The sequence below is a fragment of the Hypanus sabinus genome, chromosome 31 (assembly GCF_030144855.1).
Source record: "Hypanus sabinus isolate sHypSab1 chromosome 31, sHypSab1.hap1, whole genome shotgun sequence".
In the NCBI taxonomy this organism is placed as follows: domain Eukaryota; kingdom Metazoa; phylum Chordata; class Chondrichthyes; order Myliobatiformes; family Dasyatidae; genus Hypanus; species Hypanus sabinus.
Window position 1 is genome coordinate 19,308,887 of NC_082736.1, and position 5,809 is coordinate 19,314,695.

General features: G+C 45.0%; 1 non-coding gene across 1 annotated transcript; it reads right to left on the reverse strand.

The window, feature by feature from the left end:
- Window positions 1-3,499: 3,499 nt before the first annotated feature.
- On the reverse strand, window positions 3,500-3,571 carry trnag-ucc (transfer RNA glycine (anticodon UCC)). Its single transcript has one exon. It is a non-coding gene; the product is annotated as a tRNA-Gly (tRNA).
- Between the last annotated feature and the right edge of the window lie 2,238 nt (window positions 3,572-5,809).

Genomic DNA, 5,809 nt, shown 5'->3' on the forward strand with positions numbered 1-5,809 from the left:
AAATGAGCATTTCTGGTTTATCCGCGGCTTTTCATTCCGGTATGTCAGTATGGTTTTGTCGACACACATTCACCCGCATAGATTTTAATGAAGGCAGCGACTACTGTGGCGTATCCACTGAGACTCGAAGTTGAATCCCTAACTACATCCCTGTCTACACATTCAAAGCTGCCCTGCAAGCGCCTCTGCACCTCCGTTGTCCATACCTTTCTGGTCCTCGCTACTGATACTGCGGCCGTCAGTGTCCGCCTATATTTAGGGAGAAAAGATAGAGACAGACTCTCCAGTGTGTGCAAAGTGGAAAATCTGGAACATTTTTCCCTGCATCAGTTAAATCTTGTTGATGAATGTCCCTCCCTCTGACACAAAATCTGGCCGGAATGAAAACTTTACACAAGGAAAAGCTGAATTGAAATCGATTCCGAAGCCTCTCCCATTGCACATGAAGAATTGTTTGGGTGAAAAGTGCCGGTGCCACAGTTAACTACCAGACATTGAGGTGACCCTTTGAAGCATACTGTGCTCGGACATCCCAAAGTCAGATCGCTCTTTCTCATTGGTGTCTTTTTCGTTTTGTGGTTCGTATCCCCGTCTGTCAAGGAGAACACGGCTGTTAATTTCCGGCAGCGAAATGCTTTTGCTGTTTCTATTTTAAATGTAATTGCAGCTCGAGTTTTCAAAGTAAGTTGTAAAGTGTTAAAGAGGTTAAATCGGAGTTTGGCATTGAAGTGATCGGTTCTTTGGGGACGTGGAACAGTCGATCGGCAGTGATCTCAGGAAGGGAGAGTCTGCCGAGAGGAAAGGACATTCTGTTCAGCTTCGTGAAATCTCCCCTCCACGACTCTGTATCTCAGAGCCATTCGGTGTATCACACAGTGACAGGGAACAACGTTTCCACAAATATTTGCTTCATCCGCCTCTGCCGCATTTTAAATGGTAAACAAAGGCTGTCGTTGAGCTCGATTTAAGGTTTCCAGTTGAAAGAGTAAGAAAGGAGAGGGCGAGTGTATCGGTGACTTCACCCAGCTCAGGCCACCCTGCAGAGACTCCGTGAGACTCCTTCTGTCTAACTGCGAGCTCGAAGCTGTGAAAGGTCACCGATCTGAAGCGTGAACACTGTTTCTCCCTCCACAGACGCTGCCTGACCTGCGGAGTATTTCCGAGAGTTTCAGCTTTTAGTTCAGGAAAAGTCCTGTTTCTCTGAGCCCGGGGTCGGTTCTGTCCTCATCCGTCCTGGGACACACTGACCTACATCCCATGAAAATACCCTCCTTTGAGGAGTGTGTACTCGTGGCCTAATGTTTTATCAATGCACTGGGAATCTATTGGTATTTTCGCTTTTAATTCTGACAAGTATGTGGTTCCAGCGTTTTCTGTTTTATATTGTCCGTCACCCTCTGACGCAAACTCTTCATGCAGATTGTGAAAAGCCGGGTCACAGCATCGATTACCAGTCAGCATTTTCCAACCCCGGAATGTTCCAGCCTGTCTCTATGGCGCAATCGGTGAGCGCATTCGGATGTTAACCGAAAAGTTGGTAGTTCGAGCCCACCCAGGGCCGCTGGTGATCAGGCAACTTTTACATTGCCTGCTGGGAACCTGTGCGCTGTCCAGAGACTATGTTCCCTGGTACTGCTCCATTACTTTCAGTGGGAATTAAAAATGTTTTTGTCACGTACCGAGCTACAGTGAAAAGTTTCTCTTTCGTACCGTCCATAGAGATCAAATCATTGCACAGTGTATTGAAAGAAAACAATGTGAAACAATAACAGAATGCAGAATAAAAGTTAACAGCGACAAGGAAAGCACAGTACAGATAAATAATTAGGTGCAGCTTCATAACGGTGTAGATTGCGAGGTCAAGTATCAATCTTACCCTACCCGGGAACCAGATGGATACCAGTCCCAGCCAGCTCCCCTCTACCAGCATTTACCGCCATCTGGTGGTACTTGATCCCGCTCAATAATTTCTCTTTCGACTCCTTCCATATCCTACTAACAAAAGATTATGCCACTGACATTCGCATGGGTCCCAGCTATGCATATCTGTTTGTCGGCTGCGTGGAAGAGTCTAGCATGATAGTCTATCAATCTATCAGGGTTCGTCTTTATCTCACCGACCTACCCCCAGCATTTGACTCCAGCATACAATTCTCTCTAACTTCCACCATCTCTAGAGGATCCCAGCACGAAACACAACCGTCCCCCTCTACTTTCTGCAGCGATTGCTGCCTATGTGAATCCCATGTGCGTTAGTCCCTGCCATTGATCTCTCTCCTGGCAGTTATCCTTGCAAGTGAAACAAGTGCTACACCTGCCCCTACAACCAACCCCTCATTACTATTCAGGTTCCCACGCAATCCTTCCAGGTAAGACGACACTTCACCTGTGAGTATTTTACGGTCACCTACTGCATCCAGTGCTCCCGGTGGGGTCTCCTCTATATCGTTGAGTCCTGACACAGGTTTGGAGAGCACTTCAGCGAGCATCTACGCTCCGTACACCAGAAAAACAAGCGACAGTGGCCACCCTTTCAATTCCACTTCCCATTTCAAGTCCGACATCACAGCCCATGTCCTCCTGTATTGTCGCGGTGGGGCTACACTCAGGTTGGAGGAGCAGTACACTATATTTCGTCAGGGTAGCCTCCAACCTGACAGCATGTATATCGATTTCTGGAACTTCTGGTAATGCCCCCTCCTATCAGCACGTGTTCCTCCCTCCTCTCACAGTCTAACTCTACTTCGTTGTCGTTGCTTTCTCCAGTCCGGATGAACGGACCCGACCCGAAACGTCGACTGTTTCTTTTTTTTTTCCGCCCCACAGGTTCTGTCTGGCCTGCTGACTTCCTCCAACATTTTCTGTGTTGCTTGGATTTCCATCATCGGCGATTTTCTCTTAGTGCCTCTATCCATGTCACTCCACACTAACAGTTTCAAATGGTGATCTAAAAACATTGTACGCCCTTCCGTCTCTGAACCTGGTTCGATGCACCCAGCCGACTCTGTCTAAAAACGTGAGCCGCACCTCTTCTTTAAAATCTCTCCCACTCCGCCCTTAAATTCATTCCTGCTCGAAATTCAATTCCCTACCATGGGAAACCAATTCTGGCTATCTGCCCAATCTATATATTTTCATCATTTTGTACCTCATAATTCAGTCAAGTGTCCTCTGTGGGTCTGACATTCCAATGGAGGCAAACAAGATCATTTCATTTAATAGATGGCATCCGGGAGACGCTTTACAATACCTGCCAATCCTTCCTGTCAAGTGTCCATTCTTGTAGAATCTGGAATAGAGCCAAAACAAGATTTAACGGGAAACTCTTGAAGGATGTTAATTCCATCTCTGATCCACGACACAGTGAATGATAATTAATGAATCAATCTTACACTCATAGTGTGAATCAACGTCGGTCGATTACTCGGTCCTTAAGGTCCTGCGTAGATCATGTCTATGTAAGAGGTTTAGTTGCTATGTAGTCTAAAGCAGTACAACATGCGATGGCCGGGAATCGAACCCGGGTCAACTGCTTGGAAGGCAGCTATGCTCAAAACTATACCACCACCGCTCAATGGCGTTGCAAAAGATTGGAGTAGTGAGGCGTCTCCCTTATTTCCATGTGACTCGATCAGTCCTCGAGTTGCTCATTCCTCACCTGCTGCAGTTTCTATTCCAGTAAATTAGAATCGGCATCCCTAACAGAGCAGAGTTATACAACCCACGGCGATATTACTCCAGGCATCAGACTGAGTTCGAACCGAGTCGAAGAGATTCTAATGGGATCCTGCCTCGCGCATCACCAAATGGATAAACAGATCCTTATTATATTTGTCCTTCCAAATCACACGCTGATGGGAGTCCTACCTTTGGCCAGACCTGGAACACAGTAAGTGACTGAATCGCTAAAGAATCCTGAGACCCCTCCAGTCACACAGAGAAGGGGATGAATAAAAATCGGCAGATCCACAATCACACACAATCAGCAAACACACATCAAGGTGACTCTGTGAGCTCTCCTTCACCCTGACCTCCATATGATAGATTACATATCCTTGTATATTCCTCGTAGGTTTCGAGGTTAGTATCCTCGCCCGACCAGTGAGAGACCGAAGTACATTTCCCCGACGGGGAGACCATTTCCTACTTCAAATATTAATTGGAAATACAAGACAATTTTTGAGCCAAAATTTGAACTTCTCCCTGCGGTGACAGTCGAACGCATGCACAGTGAGTCTCCAACCGTCCACCTGCTTGACAGTGTACGGCTGAACACATGCACAGTCCCGTTCCCTCATCCATCCCAGCAGCGGCTTTCAAGCACCTGGCAATGCTTAGTACCCCGGCCCGATGCGATATATTGAGGTGGTGGAGCGGAGAGATGCAGGGGACACCTTGGTCCAACAATCGGAACTGGGTTATGGAAGGCAACCGGTCATGATAGTCGATGGAAAGGGCTGGTGGTAGAGAGTGATTTGGGGGATGATTGTAGAGGTAAGGGGCTGATGGTGGAAGGTAAATCTCCAATGCGTGCTACACATTAATATTTTCCAAACAGCTTACAGTTCTTTATCGGAATGCATGAAATTTCTTAGTAAATGCAGAGGAAATTTATGAATCTGTTTTGTTGTTCCCATGGGTGTTATCCGTGTAAAAGAAACTTGTTGCAATCACACATATTGTTTAATATTCCAGGATATGAGTTTATGGAATAAGCACAGTGCAGTGGGGGAGGGGCGCTACCGTTATGAAGAAAGGTTTATTATAAGGAAATCTGCCTTCTCCGGAGAATAATGAATGCATACTTATAGAATTATTATATGCACATGGAAAATCAAACTTATGAGCTTTTATAATCCAGTCTGAAATCTGTCTGTGGAAGGTTTGGGAAGAATGTTGTTAACTTATTTTTTTTTTATGGTGGCTTTAACGCACATACTGGTCTTTGTGGCAGGAAGACCACAGAAACTACTGGGACTGCATTAGATAAGTGTCTGGAATAATCTGAGTTAATCCATTTAAATAACGGAACAGAGATAAGAGTGGATATCGTCAAAGGTGAGGTTCTTGGCTAGATTTGACTATTATCTGTGCTCTATTTGCTGGAGAATAGCTGGGATGTAGGGGGAGTGATCGTGTGTACTGTGAGGAACAATGCTCGCTGTTAGAATTTGAATTGTGGTACTAAAAGTTGTTTTAAGAGAGGAAACGGGGAAAAATTGTTTTGAGTGTGAGAAATCAATTGAGTAATTGTTTCTAGGCAGTACCATGGAAGACGATTATCAGAGTGTAATTTCTGGATTGTGTGGACATGCCCAACAAGCAGGTGTCCAGCAGAGCTGGTAGGAAATATATTCCTTGTTTGACACAGGAATGTTCAGAAGCCATCAGAGACTGGAAAGGAACATTTCGTGTTTTGAAGCGTAGGTCAACGCAAGAAACCTTTCTGAAGCATTTCAGAGGAGAAGAAAAATAGCAAGGAGATTTATTAAGAATGTGAAAAGGGCAGCTTGGAAGGGCTGTTACTGAACAATTGGGAAGGAACTGGCATAGAGAATGTGAAGAAAATGTTGTGGAGAATACAAAAGAAATTTGGCTGCAATGGACAAAGAAAGGGCAGAATGTATGTGAAATACATTTATAAAGATACACAGACAAGAGAGTTTAGGGAATGTATCTATTAAGAAACTAAAGTACATTTTGATGGATAGTAGGAATATCTTTGACAAGCAAGAGGCTTTTGAGATTGCCATGGATGATACTTTTCTTTTGGCTGAATTGAAATTTGCTGTCAATAGGACAAGTACGA